We start from the raw sequence: 24,723 nt of genomic DNA on the forward strand, positions 1-24,723 counted from the left end.
TCCATCAAAACCAAAGGTGGTGTGAGATCAGCATCAGAGTCTAGAATTCCAAGTCAAGCTGAACTTTGTCTTGCCATTTTTTTCTCATGTAGACCTTTCTTTTTATCCTAGGGATTTTTGTTGTTGAAGTAGGTGTATATTTGTAATGGGTCTATGGGTGAGAGTTAATGGATTTAGATAAACCCCAATGTTAATTCACATGCCTCAGTTCTTCTCTTGGGAATCTGAAGTCTCGAGATCCATAGTAACAGAACCACACAAAATATAGTGATGTGTACCCAAGAGTAGAATTGAATCCTTAGACACTTATATCTATATTTGTTCTGCTTTAGCTCTCAGCACATCCCACTCACATTCTCACAAGTGCTCACTTGTCACATTTTTCACTCTCTGCCTTTTTCCTTCTCAGTGGCTATTGAGAACTGCAGCAAAGTATAACATAGAGCCAAGGCCAGAGAACGTTCTTGAGATATTGAATTGTATTAGGTTGGGTGGTGGGACAGATACTGCTGCAATTTAACTAAGAAACTGGCTTCATAGCAGGAAATAATTCATATTATGTTTTAGGATAGAATTTAATAGTAAAACAAAGTAGTTTCCTAGGAAATAGATTAAAACTTCTGTCCTGTAAGAAAAACTTTGAATACTTTGAAAGAAAATGTATGGACTTCGGGATCTTGGGAAACACAGAAAATGGTTAACAAACAAATCTTATAATCCTCATACAACTAATTTGTAACTTTGTAGGCCCCACCCAGCGAAAATTTAAGCAGGTGCATAACTTCAAAGATGTGTGTAGCCCCACTGAGCATTACATTCAGTTCAGTGGGACCACTCATGAGTAAAGTTATGAATGTGTGTAGGTATTTTCAGGATCCAGGCCTTATATTATTTTGAGCGGGGAAAGGAGGATTTTCTTTAATTTTTTTGCTGTTAAATCAGGATATTTTGGAACAGGCTAAATTTTAAATGTCATAAATCTTATTTGTAATTTGTTAATTATAAGGAAAGTTGCAACTATTTGCAGAGCCATAATGAGAAAGAAACTTCTGATTTTGCAGCATCACATATTAATAAGTCATTTGCTGACACAGTCATTGAGGAAAAAAGGACACAGGCTGAAAATTCCACCTGAAACAGGTCAGGGAGGAGCAGAAGATGCCTCCTGAAGAATATATATTTCAATGAAGATTTCTCTTCCTTCTGTGAAAAAGAGGACAAACTGAACTATGGAATATTTAACATTGTACCAAAACAGGTGGATGTGGTAGGGGAAAATATCTTGCGTCTCCATCTCTCTATTTTATTTATATCTATCTCTATAAATATATCTATATCTATCTATCTATATATATACACACACATATTTTTTTGGGAAGATAACTACAGTCGATCCGGGGACTTCTTTTATTGCTAAAATTTGCCCTGGGGAATAGTAGAAAACCTAGAAAAACCTTCACAAGAAGTGGTATCACCTGCCTGCCAGTCAGAAGGTTAGTGAGGTACTGTGATGAAAGCAAAGGAGTCAGTATCTCAAAGAAGCTTTGTCTCAGCAAGCGAGGAGTGTCTTATACACCAGACTCCTTCATAGTCACAGACGTGGCTTCAGTAGATGCTCTTCTAGACACAGAAGCCGATGATGCAACTGGTAGGAGCCTCTTTTATTTAATGTACTTGACTGTATGAGTTTCATAGTTCTGACTTATTGTTATGGTGATTTTTATGATCCAACATGCTACTAGGCCAAGTTCAGACGTGGTGCAAGCAGCTGTGACCCAAGTCGCATTGGCTTACATCAGGGCTGAATTTGACTCCTGATGTCTTTTAACGTTGACACAGATTTAATGGGAAACATTCAAGGCATAAGGATTTTGATGTTTTAAGTCTTGACCTGATGTCTAGATAGGTGAAACTTTAGTAAACCATTCACGTGCTTGCTTCTCATTTTTTTTTATAAATAGGTTCAGTATAAATCATGGAATGTGTTTCATGATTCTTTGTTAATGCTTATAAATTCTTATAATTCTTATCCGCTTATGCTGATAAATTCTTTAAATAAAAGTCCTGAATTGAAAAATTAAAGACACAGATTTTTGCTCTGTTGCTCTGCTCAATGTTGCAAAGTCTAAAGTGACTTAGGCTCTTAAGTGCCTAAGGCCCAGATTCTCAAAGGTATTTAAATTCTGAAATTAGGGTGGGGGAGTTAGGTGCCTAAATAGCTTTTGAGGCTCTGGGGCTAAATCACTTGTGAATGAGACTTCGACTCCTGAGTCACTTAAGGCCTTTCAGCGCTGAATAGAGCAATGCTTAAATAGTTTAAAAATCTGGGCCAAAGTGACTAGCCTCAGGGAAGGTAAGTGGGGAAATACAGATAGTTTTCACAACATCGCATAATGTTATTACTAAAAAAGCAAAATATTAGAGCACCTCAGTGAATTTAGAAAGCAGGTAACTTAAAGAAGTTTATAAAATGTTATAAGTAAGAATTCATACAATTGACTGTCCTTATGCCTTCCTTGTTCTCCTTGTCAAGAAAACAATGCATCAAGAACAAGGCGATGAAGCAGTTGTAAAAATTAGCTTATCACGTGGTAAGTTAAAAATTATTTCTCCCCTATTAGGATCTCATTCTGCACTCTTTGCATACTCACAAAACAACCATTGTAATCACTGGGAGCTTTGCATACACAAGGACGAGGTTTGGGACCTTATTAGTTAATAAAGGGAACTGCTTTCAGTCTTATTATCCCTCTTGAGCTTCTTCCTCTTTCCCTTCTAAACTGTATTATTCGGGCCAAGTTCATTGGTTTTAGCATGGCTACTTGGCAGAGCCAGTATAAAGGAGTCATAAAGTGGTCTTAAGAGCCACCCACTGAATTCCTGGGGAGCCTCCACTCTTCACCCTCTTCCACAAGCCAGAAGTGTGACCAGGCCTTTCCTACCCCTGGCCTATTTCTGGCGGTTGGAATGACTCATCCTGGCCATTGATGGCTGTGCACTCAGCTTCTGCTCAGAGATGAATTTGGTCTTTTATACACGTTTGTTCAGTTTTCCAAATCAGCGGCTGAATCTATTACCAGCATGTCTATTACCAACAAACACTATTGTCACTAGCTAGGAGTGCAGAAAAGAGGTTCTGATATTGATATAGCTCCAAAGCCCTGAGACAGCAAGGTAACAGGCTTATTCACATGCTTAAACTTCAGCATGTGCATAACAACCTTTCTGAATCAAGACTCAAGACAGCAGCAAAGAAGGGAGAAGGCAATTTTTGTATTCTAAATTCATTTCTTCGCTAAATTGGGTTCAGGGAGCATAGTTTGTAAAGACAGGACCAAGAATGTCACGAGAGCAGTGCATAAGGTTGAGAGCAGCCCCAAATTAAATTTGTATGTTCATTGGGGACATCTAGGAAAAGAATGAAGGAAGATAGCTACTTATGTGAAATGTCTTTTTAAAAAGTCCCTTTAAATAAAAAATAACCTGAAGTATTTTTATTAATATTGTTGTATTTTTAGAATCAGGAGCAGTCAGTTGGAATCTTGTATGTGGAGGGCTTACAGAATTGGGCCCTTTTTAAAAATTAAATATGTTGCATAGCAGCATATTAATCTGGTTGCTGAAGAGACTTTAGTTTCAATATTTATATTTATTGGAAATATTATACATGGGGTTTTCAGATGATCAGATTGCAGCTTTCATTCAACCTTTTCATTATGGTAATTGTTCTTTATGATCTGTTTTTTAATGTCAAGACGTTCTTCAACAGAATATTTGTCATTATCTGCTTACAAAAAGAAACTAAACTTCTTCTGTTGTGAAACATAAAGGAATTATTGTCTTTATTACAGATTTCCCTGGATGACTTTTGCATACCCAGGGAGAAAATGGGTAGCCCAAGAAATGTTTGGATCATCGGAGAGAGAGAATAGCTGTAGAAGACCAAATAATAACACGCGAAATAAGGGTCTGAAGAAAATTGACTGACATATTGATGGCAATGAACATTGGTATTTCAGACTTGAGTTACTTCAGGTAGCAAAAATGGTAAGCCAATTGGGGGTGGAGGGGGAAATGTCTAGCTGAGTTGTTGAACTTGTCCACCTGATGGACAAAATTACAAAGCAAGATGTACAGTTTTGAACAAAACAATTCCTTTAGAGTAGTAAATGGTGATTTTGGTTAATAATTTGTTCAAGCTTAGGGTTCATTTCAGAAACTTGTTGAAGTGGACCTTGTCTTTTCAGTAACCAAAAATTAGGGGTAAGCATTTAAAAAAAAATTTTTTTTTTTTTTTTAGTTTGTCAAATGATAGTCTTTCCTTACTCTTCCTGACAGTTTTTAATTTTCTGAACTTGCTTACCTTTTTGGCGGCAATGCTTCTTGTCTCTTGCTGTCATGAAACACTGTTTCTGATTGGAAACACTTTTCTTTGCCTCTTCTAGATTTTGGTTCACCCCTTTTCTGTTTTCTCTTCAGTTTTTTTTTCTCTTCTTAGTCTGTTGTCTCTAGTCTCTTTTCACTTCCTCTCTTCCTCCCCTGTCACCCAGTACTCTGCTACTGTTTCTTTTACTCTTATCTCTTTGCTGTTTTTTCTTCTCCACCACCACTATATACGTTTCTAGATACTAACAACAATTTTAGTTTCTAATGATAGAAATGCTACCAGCAATAGATAACTGATACCAGTAGCATGACTAACAAACCTCTCTTGGACATTGTGGCTTGCTTTCATAGGGGAATAAAAATTCTGCAATGTCAAACCAGGTTTGCGCATCCAGAGTGCAATTTTGCAGTCTGAAAAAACACCTTGCACCCTTTCTGTTGGCAATCTTTTTTTTCTTATGCACTTGCTTCAAAACTGCCTGAAATATCACATTAATGTTCCCCTTTTGAGTAATGTGTACCAACATCTTCTCCAGGAGGACGTGATTAGAAAAGGAGTTCTTTTTTGGAATGAGACAAATATGTGGTGTGGTTGTTTGTTTGTTTGTTTTTTTAATTATTTTATGGGTCTTTTGTAAACAAATAAACATGTATTTTAATATGTATGTAAATTAATGCTTGAGCCTTTATTATATAAATACTACCAAGAGAGAAATACCCTTCCAGCAGGGTAGCCCTTCCAAAGTCCACCAGCATTGGGGGCAATGATTGAGCTGAATAGGGTTGTAAAGGTGTATCTTTCATGCTGAAATGAGTCTCACCATTCTTTCGACCCATGTCATTTTAAGGATGGAAAATACAATGAAACAAATGAAATAAGAATCCTATGGTATGCCAGAGAACAGATTTGTCAACCCTGTGGGTATGCTGAAAACCCCATCTTCCTCTCCTATGTTAAGCTTTTGAGGAGGGTGTGGGTTGGAAAAAAATATATTTGGGGCAATCTTTGGTTTATGTTGTGATTTGTAACTTATGGAAAGGGTTACTTAGAGCACTGGATGGACACCTTTCGTTGTTCAGTAATATGTTCAGTAATAAATAATACAAAAGGTCTAAGTTCAGTATTTTTTTAAAAAGTGCAAAGTCATGTCAATTTCCATTTAAAGGCAGTTTTGCACCAGAAATGTCTTCAACCAACTCACCCCAATAGCTAGAGGACCGAAACAACAACAAAAAAATCATACCTGAATATCACTGCTTCTGATTCCACACTCTTTCAGGCAGGGTTAGCACCTGCTCAGGTACTCTGTTCTTGATTCTTCTGTGCCTATTGCCTTGTCTGGCATACCTTGTAAAGCCACAGTTACAGAAATATGGAGATATGCATTACTTTGTTTGCATACTGCTATCTTCTTTTCCCTCCAGCCCCAAAGATTTCCCATCATCCTCCCTTTCTCTGTCTCCCTCCGCTTCCCCTCTTCAAGTTTCTTCTTCCCCAACACCCATGGCTTGTTTTTCCCCATTGAGACTCTCCTGTTTCCCTCCATAACATACTGAATATATAGACTCTTTCTAAGGCATGGTCCCTAACCTACACATGATTACAGAGAGGTGACGTTAGTAATTACTTCACACTATGCAGTGCTACAGCTATGTGATTAGATTAGGGACTGTCAAGGCTGTATCCCCACCTTGAACTTTAGGGTACAAATGTAGGGGCCTGCATGAAAACTTCTAAGCTTAACTACCAGCTTAGCTCTGGTCCCGCTGCCACCATTCCCAATGGATTCCCTCCCTGGGAAGCCTTGAGAAACCTTTCACCAATTCCCTGGTGAATAAAGTTCCAACCCCCCTGGGATCTAAAACAAGGAGAAATTAACCATTCCCCCTCCTTCCTCCCACCAACTCCCGGTGAATCCAGATCCAACCCCCTTGGATCTTAAAACAAGGAGAAATTAACCATTCCCCCTCCTTCCTCCCACCAACTCCCGGTGAATCCAGATCCAACCCCCTTGGATCTTAAAACAAGGAGAAATTAACCATTCCCCCTCCTTCCTCCCACCAACTCCCGGTGAATCCAGATCCAACCCCCTTGGATCTAAAACAAGGAAAAATCAATCAGGTTCTTAAAAAGAAGGCTTTTAATTAAAGAAAAAGGTAAAAATCATCTCTGTAAAATCAGTATGGAAATTAACCTTACAGGGTAATCAAACTTAAAGAGCTCAGAGGACTCCCCTCTAGTCTTAGGTTCAAAGTACAGCAAACAAAGATAAACACTCTAGTAAAAGGTACATTTACAAGTTGAGAAAACAAAGGAAAACTAACATGCCTTGCCTGGCTATTTACTTACAAGTTTGAAATAGGAGACACTTGTTTAGAAAGATGTGAAGAACCTGGATTGATGTCTGGTCCCTTTCAGTCCCGAGAGAGAACGCACTACCCAAAACAAAGAGCACAAACAAAAGCCTTCCCCCGCCCAAGATTTGAAAGTATCTTGTCCCCTTATTGGTCCTTTAGGTCAGATGCCAGCCAGGTTACCTGAGCTTCTTAACTCTTTACAGGGAAAAGGATTTTGGAGTCTCTGGCCAGGAGGGATTTTATAGTACTGTACACAGGACAACTGTTACCCTTCCCTTTATAGTTATGACAGGGACCATTCTCCAAACTCCTGGAGGACTCCTAGCAGTCTTTATAGCGAGTCCTAGGATAGACCTAAAGGACTCAAACCATAGAGATTACAGTTTAGAATACCTCTCACTCATACCCCCGCTCTTCCAGTAGGGAGTGTCCTAACAAGGTCAGGAAATTGACCTCTGGTTTGGTAGTTTTCACCAATATAAATAAAGTGAGATATTAAAATGCTGTCACTTTAGAATAGGGGTGTTTCCCCACACTTTGCATGTGTGTAACTAATTGATTGTACATGTTACATGACAGTGGAGAAATAGATCTTCCTCCTGTTGGTTTAGAAGTTGAAGTCCGGGTACTGGGATTCCATCTGATTATAATACTTCAATACTGTAATACTGTGAATCTAACTTCAGGTTCATATGATTGATTTATTAACAATCCGTGTTGATGTTTTAGTAATGCAGTGGTTAATAATAGGGCATTTAGATGAATCATATTAAAAACTGTAATTAATTTGCAAATTGTTTTTATTTACTGATACATTTATAGGCTGGAAGTGTAATATTTTTGTAACTGTGGGATTCCAGGATGGCTTTTTCTACAGTCAAAACATACCAACCCTTTTGTTGTTACCATGTGAATGGTTTTAAAGAAACAAAATAAATGTTTTTCCATATTCTAATTGAGCATGGGATGTTCATTAATCTGTTTCTTTAAATGCAAATGATTTTTTTTAAGATCATGAAATTTGAATATTTTTGGCTCTGAGCTAAGTGAAACTAAAACTGCAAGGCAAGGAGCAGAGTAAACCTCATCTAATCACGAAAATGATGCTGCAAAGCAGAGGAGTGGAGTCTTGTAGTGTGCTTTCCCTGGCACCTGAGCTGTGAAGCCCTCCACATGAAGAAAACGTGTTTGAGGCTCTACCATTTTGGGAGGTAGTGTGACTGGCGGAAATATCATGGGGCTGGGGAACAGTTTCTCGACACAGCATGCTCCCCTTCAGAACCTGTAGATTTTCCCACAGAAAGCTCAGAAGAAGCTAGTGTTCATTGTAGCATTGAATTCCATTGTTTCTACCTTAAATAGAGGGACCAAAGCAACATGGCTGCTCAGAGATGCCAGTATGTCAAAAAATTATCCTGACAACAAACTGGGGTAATCTGGATTCTGCTCAGGGGGAGTTGGGAGGGAAAGGGTATGTGCATGATTTCTGAAGAGATTTTGAAGTGATTTGTAACATGAATATTTTAATTCTCAAGGCCTCAACTGGCTTTGAGTTCAGCTAAGCAGCCAGAACCCATTTCTCCCTAAAAAAAAAAAAAAAAAAAAAATTCTGACCCATAACTGGTGCCCCTCCACCTACAGTGATTATCTTCTTGTGGGGAGGCCCAGTCACCTTCAATTTCCTCCTCACCTGGCATCAGCAACCAGTTTCTCGCTTTGATATCTAATTAATCTATCTTCTGCATTCTTTTTCTCCAGTGGAGGGCTGTGTGCATGATGTCTGATACTCTGGTCGTCTTTTTCTAGGGATTGGAAAGGTTTGGGGTTCCCCTATTCTTGTTTTATTCTGACTTCTCTCCCTCCCCCCCCCCCCGTATGTGCCCATCTGCCCAGCTCTGTGTCCCATGAGTATACTGGGAAATAAGTACTCCCTGGGAAATACTTTCTTTACAAATTCCACCATCCCTCCTCACCAATCCCAGCAAACTCAGGATGAAATCCTGGCTACAGTGAACTCAATGGGAAAACTGAGTTCAAGATTTCCCATTCAACATTTATATGGGGCAACAATTGGGCTATGAAAGGCAGGAATCCTGATCTGCCATAATCAGGATCCAAATACTTACCAGGCACTGGGGGACCCTGCCATAGCTACCCTTTTTATGCATGAATAGTAACTGCAGTAAGGGACCAAGACATAACATCTTTCTCCCCATCCTGTGTGTGCCCTGGGACCATCTTTAAAACCTAGAACTGTCCTGGCTAGACTATGACCACCAAGCCAGCTGTGCTCTCTGGTCCCCCTCTTCTCCTTATACAGCTCACAGTGGGGCTCATGTTCAGTGCAGATGCCCAGAGAACTATATAGTTGGGACCAGTACACTTAGTGGAAGTACGTGGCTACATAGGTAGCCGTATGTACTGAATCTGTCTACTAACCCTTCTCCAATCCCTGTATCCTTTGGGGAGTATGTATTGGAAAGTCAGTTGAAATTTCATAGATGTTAGACGAACAAATTATGACTCGGATGTTGATGATTCAGGATTCTCTGTGGGGAGGGGAAAGGTGGCAGGCGTGGAGAAGACCACAGACTATTGCAATTCTCTTGTCTAAACATTTCAGTAAATGGATTTTGTGTTCAGTGGACCAAGTTTGCCTGGATCCATGTTGTCTGGATGGATAACATCAATCTGTTCTTGATGTTCTTTGCCCCCCTCTGCCTTCTAGTCAAAAGCAAATGCTCCAGATTATCAAATTTTTCAAATTTATGAGCTGTTTGCATAAAATTGATGGTCTGAGTGTTTATGTACATTATTTGTATATATGTATTTGTGTCTGCATATATGTGTGCACACAGAGTATATCAGGGATGGGCTCAAGAATGGGTACTGTAGAGCCAACAAGGATAATCTCCAGCTGGCTGGTTAAGCCATTTTTCCATCCTCTGTGCACAGCTTGGATAGGAACAATGGGAGTGGAGCAGGGCCGAGGATGTGTCCCAGTATGTGGTGGTAACTAATGTAAAGCTCATAAGATTCTCGCGCTTGCTGTTTCCTACCAAAAAAAATGCAATATTTTAAACATTATTTTTATTAAACGTGTTAGCATTTCTTTGGTTACTTCCATTATAAGTCTGCCTACCCTTTCAGCTCAATTCTTGATTGCCTTGTCTCTTCCACAGTCAGTGAATCCTACTACTGGGAATCTCTGCGGTGTCTGAAAATAATGTTGACTATAGGTGCTTTGATGGCTGCTGGAACACTTACAGTGACTTTCATTCCTTTCTTTGCACAGAACTTGCATTATTTAAAGATTACCTTTTCTCAGTCCATATGTGTCTCATATATCCAGTTTTTTCCAATAGTTTCTGGAAGCTCCTAGGAATTTCTCCTGGTTCTATCTGTTGTACATTTGAAGGCTTTCAATGGATACTTCATAGGTTTAATATGCAAGTATGAAGACAGCTCCCTGATATATCTGTGGATTCCTGTAGCTTCTTTGACCATTCTCATATTGCAGGATTACTCTTCTGATAGCAAGGTTTAAATTTGTACCGTCTTTCTTAAGTTGCTTTCTGTGTTTAATTGAATAATACTTTTCTCTCTTGTTTTTTTGATGATAGATATTTCAGTTTTCCTCTGAAATCTTGTGGAATTACAAGCTGGTTTTGACAGTGGGCTCTCCTTTAAGGCTCATGTTAAACATTTTCTGAAATTGTTTTATTAGTCTCTGGAATGTTAGGATATTGAAATGTTCTCAGGGTATAGCACACTGCCATTTTAAAAGGGACCGCTATTCTTCCCCGGTAATTTTTCCTTGTAAGACTCGCTGTAACATAATAAAGACAATCTAGAGATGATTGTCAAATTGAACAGAGCTCTTTGTGTGCTTCTCTGATATAAAACCTGAAACCTTGAATAATTTTAGTCTCCACAAGCAATGTGAGGCCCTAAAAAAAAAAAGATGTTGGACCTGATTAATGTAGGCACATTGGTTGAAGTTAAGGTAATGGTAAATAAACTGTGATCAGGGATCTCAGGAAAGGGTGAATTGGCAATCCAATTGCCTATATGCATTTGCTTTCTATTTGGGATATCACCCATTTGTCACAACCCTTTTATATGACATAATTGTAAGTTTTTGTTTGTGGGTCTCTCTCTTACTTCCCTCAAGCAGTAGCCGTTACAGAACTTGGCTGACAGCATGCTGACTAGAATCAGTGTCTGTGAGCATGTTGCTCTTGTGTTGAGAGAATGTCATAGATTACCAGAAGAGCTCATATTAGATTTGCTTAAATTCAGAACTCTGAATGATCTCTTCCTACCATATTTCCTCATAAAAACTTCTTAATCATCATTCCATGAGATTCACCTGTCTGTGTATTGAATTGCTGACAATTCCTTGTGATAGGAGAACAATATTTGTGTCTACATCTTTTGCTTACCTTATTTAAAAACATCAATCTTGCTTCCTTTGCAAATTGATCTTCAAATCATTAACTCCTTCATAGCTGTTCTTTCCTGCTATATTCTTAATGGAAATTCAGGAGCTACTGAATACACAAGAGTAACATATGGCAGCAGTTACATCATGATGTTAAGTTTAAACATGGCTTTTAAATCTTTTTCTTTTTTTGTTAGTGCCTGTATGAAAGGTGCTTTTGAAGTATGTGACTGATCATTTCTTCTATAAACTCTCAGAAATGTGTATGCTTTAGCACAGTGGGCTGTTACTAGAAATAAAGAACTCTCAAACACAAATATCTTAAACATATAAGCACTGCAGGCATTTCATACTTGTTAAATAGCCAAAAATCTGAATTTACAGAGAAAACTTCAAGATTGACATTACACTCCCAATTTAGTTAATTAGTAAGGGCTAAATTGTGGTTTAGATTATATGGCCACATAAAGGACTAAGGCCTAGATCCTCAAAGGTCCAGATCCATTGACTTCAATGGGAGCTAGGTGCCTAAATACCTTGGAGGGTCTGCGCCTAAGTGAACTAGGAATTCTGTTTACATCATTTTGTGATTACCTGGACCTTGGGACTTGATGCCTGTATGTAAGTGCACGCCTGCATGCTCCCTTCCTGGAACAGGTGATCAGGGAATGGGTAAGCGTTGATTCCACCTCAACCCTCACTGGGTAGAGAAGTTGACCTAGCATGAGTAGAGGTGTGGGAGGGGGTAATCATTTAGTGCTGGGATAGGCCAATAGTAAGTTACTACTCCCATGGAACAAGGAGGAAACCAGAGAAGAATTGTGGCTCAGTGGTGTGTCTGAAGAAATACTGGACACTCTTTTCTTAGGTTCTTGTTTTCACACTTGTAAGATTTTGGGTAGATGGGTATGGCGGGTTGCGATGCAACTTTAAATGTACATAAGAACGGCCATACTGGGTCAGACCAAAGGTCCATCAAGCCCAGTATCCTGTCTTCTGACAGTGGCCAATGGCAGGTGCCCCAAAGGGAATGAACAGACAGGTTATCATCAAGTGATCCATGCCCTGTCACCCAATCCCAGCTTCTGGCAAACAGAGGCTAGGGACACTATTCCTGTCCATCCTGGCTAATAGCCATTGATGGACCTATCTTCCATGAATAAGAACAAAATTGTCAGACACATAGAAGAACATAATTTGTTGGGAAATAGTCAACATGGTTTTTGTAAAGGGAAATCATGCCTCACCAATCTACTAGAATTCTTTGAGGGGGTCAACAAGCATGTGGATAAAGGAGATCCAGTGGATATAGTTTATTTAGATTTTCAGAAATCTAAGGTCCCTCACCAAAGGCTCTTAAGCAAAATAAGCTGTCATGGGAAAAGAGGGAGGTTTCTCTCATGGATTGGTAACTGGTTAAAAGATAGGAAACAAAGGGTAGAAATAAATGGTCAGTTTTCCGAATGGAGAGAGGTAAATAGTGGTGTCCTCCAGGGATCTGTGCTGGGCCCAGTCCTATTTAACATATTCATAAACAATCTGGAAAAAGGGGTAAACAATGAGGTGGCAAAATTTCAGATGATACAAAACTACTCAAAATAGTTGAGTCCCAGGCAGACTGCAAAGAGCTACAACAGGATCTCACAAAACTGGGTGACTGGGCAACAAAATGGCAGATGAAATTTAATGTCGATAAATCCAAAGTAATGCACATTGGAAAACATAATCCTAATTCTACATATATATAATGATGGGGTCTAAATTAGCTGTTACCACTCAAGAAAGAGATTTTGGGAGTCATTGTGGATAGTTCTCTGAAATCATCCTCTCAACGTGCAGCAGCAGTCAAAAAAAAGTGAACAGAATGTTGGGAATCATCAAGAAAAGGATAGATAATAAGACAGAAAATATCCTATTGCCTCTATATAAATCCATGGTACACCCATACCTTGAATACTGCATGCAGATATGGTCGCCCCATCTCAAAAAAGATATATTGGAATTGGAAAAGGTCCAAAAAAGGGCAACAAAAATGATTAGGGGTATAGAACGGCTTCCGTATGAGGAGAGATTAATAAGACTGGGACTTCTCAGCTTGGAAAAGAGGTGACTAAGGGGGGATATGATAGAGGTCTATAAAATCATGAGTGGTATAGAAAAAGTAAATAAGGAAGTGTTATTTACTCCTTCTCATAATACAAGAACAAGGGGCCGCCAAATGAAATTAATAGGTAGCAGGTTTAAAACAAACACAAGAAAGTATTTTTTTCATGCAACACACTGTCAACTCTGGAACTCCTTGCCAAAGGGTGTTGTGAAGGCCAATACTATAACATGGTTCAAAAGGGAGCTAGCTAGATTCATGGAAGATAAGTCCATCAATGGCTATTAGCCAGGATGGGCAGGAATGGTGTCCCTAGCCTCTGTTTGCCAGAAGCTGGGATCGGGTGACGGTGCATGAATCACTTGATGATAACCTGTCCGTTCATTCCCTTTGGGGCACCTGCCATTGGCCACTGTTAGAGGATAGGATACTGGGCTTGATGAATCTTTGGTCTAACCCAGTATGGCTGTTCTTATGTTCTTTTATAGTTTATATGGCTCACATATCATGGTTTGAGCACATCATTGAAGAAGCCAGTTTATCCAGCATTCTCCTATCCTGGCTTTAATCCTACTTACATAATCCCTTCCACTTCTAGTGGAGATTTTAAATTGTTCCCCATCTGTTCTCCTATGGAATGCCTCAGACTCTCTCTGGGATGTCTAATTTTTTTGGTGGTTTCCCATTTGACATTCAGCTCTATTCTCTGTCAACTCATTCCCCTATCCCTTTGTCTCCCATCTACAGCGTTTACATATATTGTTAAACATTTGACATCCTTTCTTTAGGTAAAAAAGTTCTCCTTATTGCATGTTTCTGCCTTTGTTAGTTTCCTTAACTCCAAAAACATAGCTTCCAAGGCTAGAAATCTCAGGATTTTTTTTATCTAGAAAATTATCTACTCCGTTTTCTGCCACACCTCCTTGTCATCACCTCTGGTTCAGTACCATAATTTCTTTTTACTCAGTTGTGCTTCTTGAAAAAATTCTCATTTGTGCCTTAATGATTTTCTATTAAGATTTCTTCAGTTAACTCTTCTATGATCTTGCTGCAGCCTTACTCTCTGATTCATAGAGTCCAGAATTTTACAGTGAGGTTTCCTGCTCCCTCCAGGAAATGGGACCATATCAGCATATCCTTTATAATCTTCACTGACTTGACTATACATTCATCTCCAAACTGAGATCAAAACTATCCTCTTGTATTTCTGGCTTCTTTGTGGACCTGTTGCATCTTACAATTCTGACCTCCCACACATCTGGAAACTCAACTTCTCTCTCTCCCCCTGTGACTTTTGATTTTCGGGATGGTTCTTTCATTTTTGCTGTTCCATCTGTCTCTATTACCTTTACATTTTCCTTCTCAACCAATGCTCTCGAATAATTCCTTTTCTTTAAATCTCACCTTTAAACCTTTTTCCTTTTTTTGTTATAATTTTCACTCTCTGTACAGCATTTTGTGATACTCTGCATGAAAAATGCTGTATTAAAATACATTGTATTGTAATTTTCGATTGAATAAAGTTACTTAGAATTTTGTGCACTGGATAAGGTTCATTTCTTATAAATATAGTTTTCTGCTGCTGTACTTAAATTAGCTCAGTATAGAAAATAGCTAAAAATCACTGGCTTCTTTTTTCTGCATTTCTCAATCCATTACTTCTCTATGCAGTACCCAGCACTACACAGTTTTAAAGTGTGACTACAGTTAGAAAAAAGTGACTTTAAAAATTACAGCTTTGACATTCCATATTTATTCTCCTTCAGTAATTTCCATATCAAATCTCTTCAGTTTACAATTTAGTGTAAAGCACCTACGGATGTCAGATTCTGATCAGTCTTTTCTATGGAGATAATATTTTTATTATTTCAAAAGAATGTCAGAAAAAATACACTTTGTTTCTCTCTCAATTTACTACCAATCTCTCTTAAATACAGTATTATTGCACAAGGTTCTTGAAGAGATTTAATTAATAGTGTTCTTTGCTTCTTGCTACTTTAAATTCTTTGGATTAAGGATTCTTCAACCCTCTGAAAAAAAATAAATGCTGCAGCTAAGCTGTTTAATGCCGTAACTAATGCTCGTTAATTGTCCGAACAGATTACTTACTTTAATGACTTAATTTTGCCTTTAAGAGTTCCCAGGATAATGGCAATGTGGAAAGGGAAAAATATGAATCTTGAAAATGAGTTTGAGTTAAGTGATTCAACTAAAGATATTACAGATATTAACTTGTAGTCCCTGTGCACTTAAAATTTCCATTTACTACTTCTATGAATCCTTCCAAAAATGATCATTGCAAGTTTCCTATGCCACCTCTGACTCATATATTTACAAACTATGCACTATTTGGGTCTGTATTTTCTCTTCATCTTAGACTGTACATTCCTTTGGGCAAGGGCAATTTAAGTGCCAGGCATACTTTTGGTACTCAAAACCAGATATCTTCAATAATGAATATAAAGGGCCATAGGACTAGAAGACCTTTTTATCTTTGGACATGAATCTAAATGATCCAGCCTTGTTGGATTTCCCCCTCCCCCCCCGCCCCCCATGGGCCACTGTGACTTATAGGAAACCTGTCAGATGTGGGTTAAAGATACTGAAGCTCTTCTAAGGGATTTGATATAAATTATAATTGATTCAAGATGGGAGGGAATAGGGAGGCTACAAACTCCTCTGGGAAATAGGAGTATGGTGGAGGTCTTTCTGACTGGCTCATCAGACCCATCTACATTCAATCTCTATTATTGACCTCTGAGTCTAAACCAAGAGTTGTGGGGTGGCTGAGTTGGCAGCAGCAGGAGGACTGATAGATCTTACTTTCTGAGCTGGAGATTTTCAGGAAGGAGACATCTGTCTAGCCTATTTGGAGATCTGTCCTTTGGTTCTGACTCTAAATATTGCGGTACCACAAAAGCCAAAGGAACCCATGGCTCCATGATGATGAAGAGGTCCAGAAAGCCTCCATGAATCTGTATTACCTGGAGGTTTAGGGCCTGGATAAAGTAGATGCTGGATTAGGAAAAGGAAGTAAGAGGATAAGACTTAATTCAATCAAAACACTCATGAACTCTGGCACTGGCCTTGAGCTACATTCCTGATGGCAGTCCAAAGACCTAATGGCTCCCAAGAGAGGCACCTAGAGCAGATTAACAAAAGGATCTCTGCTCGAATCAACCAAGGAGAAGAAAACGGAACCACTCTTACTGGTACTAAAGGAGGTATGGCTGGCATTCGTTCTTCCCAATGTTGGAAGGAGTATCATGGACATTGATGCTTGATGTCCATGGTCACAAACTGGAGTATGACTTCAATTGAGGACTAAACTGCAGGAGCAGATGAAAACTTAAATAATAAACTTTTAATTCAAATTTGTCTAGCAGTAATAAACCTAACAAAACAAATAGGAAGAGAGGACAGAAAATATGATAAAATGTTATCTAAATCAAATATTTTCTGATGAGTCATTAACAGATCTTTAGTGTATGTTATTATAGCAAATAAGACCGTTGTTGAGGTAAATAAATTCTAAGGCCCCAAACCTTGAAAGTGTCTTTTAAAATGTACAGGAATCTTAGTGGATTATAATGTTCTGGAATGAAACATTACTAAAATGCTTTTGTACCTTATGTGAAAACAAACCTAGGGATATATAGGACCTGGTTCAGAAAAGCACTTAGTCATATGCTTACCTTTAACCAAAAGTGTTGTCTCACTGACTTCACTGGAACTAGTTTTAAGTTAGATGTGTCATTAAGTACCTTACTGAATCATAGTGTAAGAGTGCAACATGGAAAATAGAGACATGAGCGCACACTCAAATTGGATTCCAAAAATGTTGTGAAATCCAGTGAAAGAAAGTTGGATCCATCCTAATGACATAATTTAGGGAAATATCTGAGAAATAGCCCCCAGCACTTTTTTAAAGTTTATTTTGTTTAAGTTCTACCTTGCAGAAAGTCAGCAAAGCAGTTTGAATAGGATGCTATTATGGAATATGACATAGAAATCAAGAAGAAGAAAGGTATCATTGAGCAAAGAGTTCCGTTAAACAGCTGTAATAACACTTATTGTAGCTCATATGTGGCTAACCTACTGATGAGAGTATTAACTTGAAAGACAATAATGAAGTTTTACAGGGGATGTTAGTATATTGTCCAGCATGAAGTATAGAAAATGTTTCATCCAGTTATATTTAATCTCCTGCCTCCCAGAAATCATTATGTATACTTTCTAACAAAGTGAGCATTTTTTTTGTTAGTAAATGATAAACCTCATGATTTATAGAATTGCATAGATTATTCTCAAGAGTTTTTATGCATAAGGATTGAATTATAGGCATTTAGCTAGAAAATTATGCCTAGGAGACAAGATGGGTGACAATTAGGAGACATGTTTATGTCTGTCTGTCTTAGGAGATAGTAAGTGATCTTTGAGGAACCATATTTGTTGGGCTGTCTATTTAAATTTAACAATCTGTGAAGCTATATAGTATGCTTTCCAGAGACCTAATGTAAAGAATTTTTGCGTTCTGGATGCCTGGTGGTACAGCAGGATAATGCATTTGCCTTTCATGTCTGGAAACCTCAGAGCTGAATTAGATTACAGGTAAAATGAGTTTACAGAGTGTGTAGTTCCTCAAGGATGGTCAGAAACAACATGGCAAGACTGTCTGTGCTTTAGATAACCCAACAGAGGCCAAAGCTGAGCTATGTAGGTACCTTAGAAATTGGCAATGCCCGTTATTAAAGATTCCACAGCACTTTAACGCTCTGTGGCTGGTTACAGTGTGTGCTGAAGTTCTTGCTCAGGTACTGAAGTTCAGCAATGTATATTAAGTAATGCTTAGTTCAACTTTTTTTCTTCCATCAAACAATTGGCAAGTGAAACACAGTAGCAACGCTTCTTTCCTTTTAGTGTGTGTGTGTGTGTGTGTGTGTGTGTGTGTGTGTGTGTGTGTAAAATAGAGTAAATGTGTTCAGTCCCATTACTATTGCATTTGCTAGGGTTGATTTGTTATGTTAATCAGCACTCCTTTGTTTAGATGACATCATAAACTTCTCTGGAAAACCTTCATATTATCAGACGGTATTTAAAAATATTTCGTAGTGTAGTGGGCCAAAGAAAAATGATTTGAATGAGGGACGTGCAAATACTGCAAAGTATCTGCATAGAAGAGCAAAGGTGACAGCAAAGTGGTTCAGTAATAATCTGATAAGCTGTCATCATTACTTATTTTTATGACTACAGTGTACATACAACAGAAGTTTCTACATGTTAGAAACTTTAAAAAATGCTATAATTAGTAGGTGCTTAGGGAACAGAACAGCTTGGAACTTCATATCAGCTTCTCTATCAAAACGGCTTATGGTTTTTCTTCTTACTTTTTAACCTTTCATTCTATTTTAACTTTCAGAGACTTAATGAAGCCGAAAGTGAACATTTAAATTAGGGAGCACTGAGTCTTTTATTGGTAAAATAGGGCCAAATTGTACTAAATAGCACATGTAAACTTGCTTCTGAGGACTGCTTCCCTCCCCTCCTGCATTGTTGGGAAAATAAGTCTGAACGAATGATCAGAGTGCCTAATGTGAGACCCAGGTTTGCGTTGCTGTGTAAAATGTGATATTGTGTGGACAAGATACTGACCTCAAGAATACCTTGGGCAGGGATTATAAACTCACTCCTCAATGAGTAATTGTGTCTCCAGAAACCAAAGAGAGTGCTGTTCTAAGTGACTCTGGTAGGCAATTAGCACAATGTAAGGGGACAGAGAATTGATTGGTGTGTTTAGAATTCTGCTGTGTCTGACATTACACTTTAATCACTGTTTTAATCATACCCCAAACCTTTTAACCCTATGAGATTCACCTACCAAGACAAGAAGTCTAAAAATACTTAAAGCAGTTTTGCTTATACTTTTATCTTCCTTTCCTGGGGTTGTGTTGTGGTTTTTTTAGTCGGCTATAGACATGTGTGGGACAAAAGGATCATTCCACTCTGATGGTTCAGCTGTTCCTACTGCTTAGGCTTCATCTGACATGTTAATTCATTGTTTCACATTCTAGGCATGTTTACAACAATATAGTGATGTCAAATCAGAGGGAGCAAATATTTATTTTTAAACATCCATAAACTGAAATTAAACTGACCTGTGAAAGTCAGGTGGATTAACTCATAGGAGTTTTAAAACATCATCTTCCTTCGAACAGCTTCAAAAGTGAATATTGTCCTTGATTTGTCCTTCGGATGTTCCCACTGAAAGATTTCCATGAAACCTATTTATAGTGAGAAATACAGGGATTCTTTAGTTTAAGAATCATTTTAAGCATTTGATGAAATTGTTTATATTCTTGTGAGCAGGATAAAATGCCAGTTTAGGGTCAATTACTGCCCTCAATCTTTGTGTGACAATCCCATTGACAACAAGGGACAACATGGATCAAGGACATAGCCTGGCACTAAAATTGTAGCAGATAATGCTAGTAATGCATATTACTATAATTCTAGTCCTACTTCTTCACACCAAAGACATCAAGCAGTTCATTATACTATGCTGTTACTGTTACTTTGCTAATTTAATGCTAATTGTAACAGACAATGAATATTCTGATTTAAAGGAAATCACTGAAGAATTTTCACTCTTCTGAGGTTACAGTGTGGATACAAAATTAGTGTCAGAATACCCTCCTAAATTAAACAGCCTCCGTCACATTAAAAACAATATACAATTCCCCTGTCTATTGAAATTACTGACCTGAGAGCAAAATTGATGCCGCATTTGGGGGGATTGGAGATGCACAGAAAATGTTGTTCTTGGTTTACAACTTTATTTAGCAATGCCTGCAAATTAGTTTCAGCAGACACTTACTAGTGGCTACTATTTTAAAAATAAAGGGCTTGTTCCTCAGCTGTTGTACATTGGCTTAATTAATGATACTGTTCTGATTTTCACCAGCTAAGTGTCTGGTCCCAAATCTGGAAGAGAAGATTGTTGTTTAAAAAAACAAAAATCCATAACCCTAAAAGCAGAAAAGTTTGTTTTAGGTTTTGTCATGTTTGTGTTTTTGTTTTTTCTACTCAGCTGTTTTTGTTATATTCTGATTTTTAATGCCTGAGCTAAATTCAAAACTCTTTTTGTACTGATTTTATATCATGCAAGCCCATTGGTTTAAATGGAGTTGAACAGAGTGTGAATAAGTGTAGAGTTTGGCTCTAAATCCCCAAGTAAGAATCTGCTCCTAAACTGACATTCTTCGCTTCATCCACACATAGAACTCAGATTGATGCTAATGAGATTTCCATATGTGGAACGTATAAAATATTCCTCTTAGTTTATCAACTATCTTCAAGGCTGCTTTATTTCCTTTCTGTCATTCATCTACCTGAAATAGCTATTATGGTGTTCCCTTACAAATTTGTCTTTTCGGGGGTGTCCATTGCTTGTAGTTAAGAAACTAACAACTCTTCCTGTCCTCCTCCCCTCCCCTCCCTTGCCAAATTCAGCACCTAAAAATGTTAGCTATGTTGGAGTTCTCTCTCTCTTTCATATGTGGCTTCACTTAAATGTAAAAATCACCTTATTACAGGTTTTTTAAGACTCTTGTCTGAAGATCTTCGTTATTAAATGCTGTGTTTTTTACCTTTTTATTATGAGCCTCCAGTTATTATTCTCTCTCTCTCTCTCTCCTATTTTGTCCTCCTATGCATTTGGTTATTTAAGAGTGTGCAAAGAACCGGTGCAGGCAGGAAATGAGTTGGATAATATGGCAGTGATGCCAGAACCACCAATATAGTAAAGGTCAAACAGAGAGAGCCAGATTCACTCTTTGTTGGATAGGAAGGAAGTGAGGGCATTGTCTGGAGTGCAACTGTAAAATTCCCCTGTCTAAGAAATGCTGCTTAGTACTCATTTAGCTATATTATGAGCAAGCTGAAGGTTCTTGGAATATGTTTACACTGCAGTGTAAACTAGGATTCAAACTCTGGCTCAAGCCTAACCCTGCCCTCTTCCATCTACACACAAATCACGCTAACCAAGGTCTCATACTCCAGGTCCCAGGACCCAACTGGGGATGGAGGATCTAAGCCTGAGTCAAGTTGGAGTCCAAGCCCTATTGCCTTGCAGGGAAAATGGAGCCCCACCTGACTCATGCACTGGACATCCGCCAAAAGTATCCCATAAGCTCATGGGCTGATTTTCTTTGTCCTCTGGACAGTCAAGTTTGGTGGACAGTCAGGTTTCTCCACGCTGTACCATGAACAGAGGGTTAGAGTGGCCACATTTTGGGAGGGCACTAGGAAATCTGGGATATGGGTGGTTGGACTCGGGCCTGCATAATGCAGTATGGTCATTGGAGCTCCAGGTTAGGACCCAGAGTTTAACTATTCCTAACTTGAGGTTACAAAGAATGTAGATGCTCAAGCCCCACGTTAACAAACATAGAATCTGCTAACTCAAGCTCTACTAACCCTGGGCTCACATTGCAGTGTGGACATACCTTAGTGGTCTTCAAGCATACTTCATGCATGCTCATTGCAGTCACTGTAAATGTGATGACTACAATCCTGAAAAAGCATATACATGTACTTAACTTTAAGCATGCAAGGAGACCTCCAGTAAATAAAAAATAAACACTCTGATGATTTGGGGGGAATCTGTTTTGTACAATTCATGAATTTTGAGAGAGGTTGTGAACTCACTGTTTGTGTCTTGACCAAGCTGCAAACTCCATTTTAAAGGTGCAGCCTTTTGTCTTCTCTTGCATTATGTTGTCCTTTTACCTCCATGTTGACTAATGTTTCAAATGGTTGTGATACAGGGCTGACAAAAGAGGGTTATTAAATCTCGATGGCTCTTCATTCAAATACAAACATGCTAAACAATAGACTGGCTTCCATCCAAGAGCACTGGTTCATCATAAAAGAGGTCACCTGGCAAAGAAGTCGCATGGTAAAGGTCTGGGATCACCTGAGCAGGTTTATCCTGTAGACAGAGGGACTGGAAAGTTACAAAAGGCAGGCGCTGATCTGTTCATGGTCTTCAGCCATTTTCACCAGCTCAAGCAGATGGAAGCTGTTGCAGGAATCTGATGTGGCAGGGAGGAACCCTGCCTTGAATTCAGATGGTCCCTCAAAGGAAGAAGAGTGAGCTAGAGTCAGGGGCATTACATTCAGAATGTTTGTTGTTTTTATATATACTCTGTGTATTTCTTGTGCTTAAATAAAGAGCAATGGTGTTTTAGAATCCTGTGCAAAGTCTATCATATGCATTTTATGTCTCATGCTTACTGCGTGCAGTTTGAAGAGCTAACCTGCAGACCCAGAACACGCACATGACTGGAATTCTTGGAGCTGGTGTGTTTGAGCTAAGAAGGAGTCTGAGTGGGTCAGCCCTGGTAATGGGCAAGACTGAGGTTTCTGCTTTCAGAAGGGGGGTGCTCAGTAGAGGATCTGCACCCTGAGAGTGTACCCTGAGACAGGGTTCAGACTCCAGAAGTTTAAAACTGTTTGATCCACTCCCAGCCCTCTGGTGAGTGGCCAAAATGGGGTACTTGACTGGATCTGTGACAGACTCTGTTTAGGTGTGGAGGAAAAATATAATGTAAAATGTGTTTCATGATATCTGTAAAAACTCCCATTGACTTAACTTCATTTTGGATCAGGCCCCAAGTCAACAAAATATGTTTCTCAATTTCCTATAGTTTAAGATTAACATTTCTTTCTTGTGTGTCTTGTTTCCAACTAATTCTTCCTCATCAGTGTCATCACAGAGTATGAGACATTCATAATGGTGGGTTACCGTGAGAATGTCATTTAATTCTTTAGCTTGTACTTACTCGGTAAAAGTTCATTTTGTCATAACTGCAGTTGTTTCAAGTTTCTTCTTAGAAACTTAAATCTATATTAAAAAGTAGAGAGATTTGTTACTCTTGACATACTACTTTTTGTTTTCCTTCTCTGTGTATAAAATTCTGCATCTAAAGACAATGACCTTAAGAAGCCTTTAGGCTAATTCTGTGGTTTAAGTTCTTCGCTTGCCCTTCATTTGCTTTTTAACCTTCTTCGGCTATCTCTGGGAGGCCAAAATGAGCTGTCTCTTCTGTTATGAATGCCAAAGATGTTCCAGGCACTTGTCAATAGTATTTAATGCAATTCATTAATCCCTATGTTCTTTGTGCATGAGTAGAAACCTAGCAGTTACAAACAAGGTGTGTGCCGCTCCACAAGGGAATCCTATTGAAAGGCCAGAGAAGCAGTCAGTGTCTTGCTTGTAGCATATAAAGTACTATAAACCAAATAATCCTTTTCCAAGCAGCAACGTGCAGAAGGGGGAAAACTAAGTTTGACGCTTTTTTTACCTCGGTTAGTGGTGGGTTGGGGCAACAGAGTCACAGGCACAAACTTGGAGCAAAGAATGGTCCCTGTCATTTTTGTAGAGCTCAGATATTTACAAGGAATCCTTGAACTAGCCCTGACGATCCCAGGGCTGCTTTCCCTTTCTCATGATATTGTGGAGCCTCCTCCTGCCTCTTGCAGCACAGCTTGCTCAGTCTCCCCTCCAGTGTCTCCTTGGCTGTGCATTAACCCCCACAGGGATACAAAGTGCATAGAGTTAATGATGCTCTGAGCAACATAAACTTCAGAGGTGATTTCTGTGGGATTCAAAGAGGAGCATGCACTCTAGAGCAGCTGCTCTCTGGCTCCACTGCCTTACATGTAGCAGTGCCATCTCAAAATCCCATAGCTTGCCAAATGAATGTTGTAACCGTCTTTGCTAGAGGCAAGGATCAGCATTTGGCCAGAAGTCAGAGTTCAGAATAGAGTAATTGGCATTGTTTGTTGAGTCCAGTCCTCACCTCCCCAACTTTCAGTGCTTTGTCTCTGTGGGAGCTAAAGTACAAAGGAAGATTACCACTAAATAGAATCCTCCATAGCCCCACAATGTAGGGATGTCTTACCACCTTATCAGCTGCTGACTGGGTGCTTATGCAGAAGTAAACAATGTGCAAACAAGGTTTTGGCCTTGTTTGTTTGTGTTTTTATTTTTTGTGAGGCATTTCAAATATGTTCCAGCTGCTTTTTGTGACATTTAAAAGTGCAGAAGCTTTACTATCCTCTTTAATACAGACTATTGGTTACACTTCAGAACACCCTTAACCTGACTTTTGCTTTTGTGTGGCCTTGGTTCAGGTCTATGGCAAACTGAAGGTGTAAGGCAATAAAAGTTGTAGTTGTAAACTCACTTATTGCCCATGGGTAGTCACAAGATCCCCGTCAGATAATTCCACTCATACATTTCCTCCCCCCACCTGCTGCCAACTCATAATTGGAGGCTGTTACAGAATCGCACTCAGAAGAAGGTTTATAATCATCAAACTTCCATCCTGAATTTGTTCAGGGCCAGTTTACTCATTTCTTCTTGTGC

The 24,723-nt window shown here is 38.9% G+C and overlaps 1 protein-coding gene across 2 annotated transcripts in view; it reads left to right on the forward strand.

Moving 5' to 3' along the window:
• The window catches only part of MTNR1A (melatonin receptor 1A), a 91,177-nt gene that overhangs the window by 1,873 nt on the left and 64,581 nt on the right, over positions 1 to 24,723 (forward strand). The window contains exon 2 of one of the 2 annotated variants that reach the window (XR_008445009.1): positions 3,852 to 6,249. The exons of the other annotated variant lie outside the window; for it this stretch is intronic. The gene's annotated coding sequence lies outside the window, so the exon portion shown is untranslated. Of the gene's footprint in view, positions 1 to 3,851; positions 6,250 to 24,723 lie in introns of those variants that run through there. 2 annotated transcript variants of the gene reach the window in all.

This window comes from Malaclemys terrapin, chromosome 5 (assembly GCF_027887155.1).
Source record: "Malaclemys terrapin pileata isolate rMalTer1 chromosome 5, rMalTer1.hap1, whole genome shotgun sequence".
Lineage (NCBI taxonomy): Eukaryota > Metazoa > Chordata > Testudines > Emydidae > Malaclemys > Malaclemys terrapin.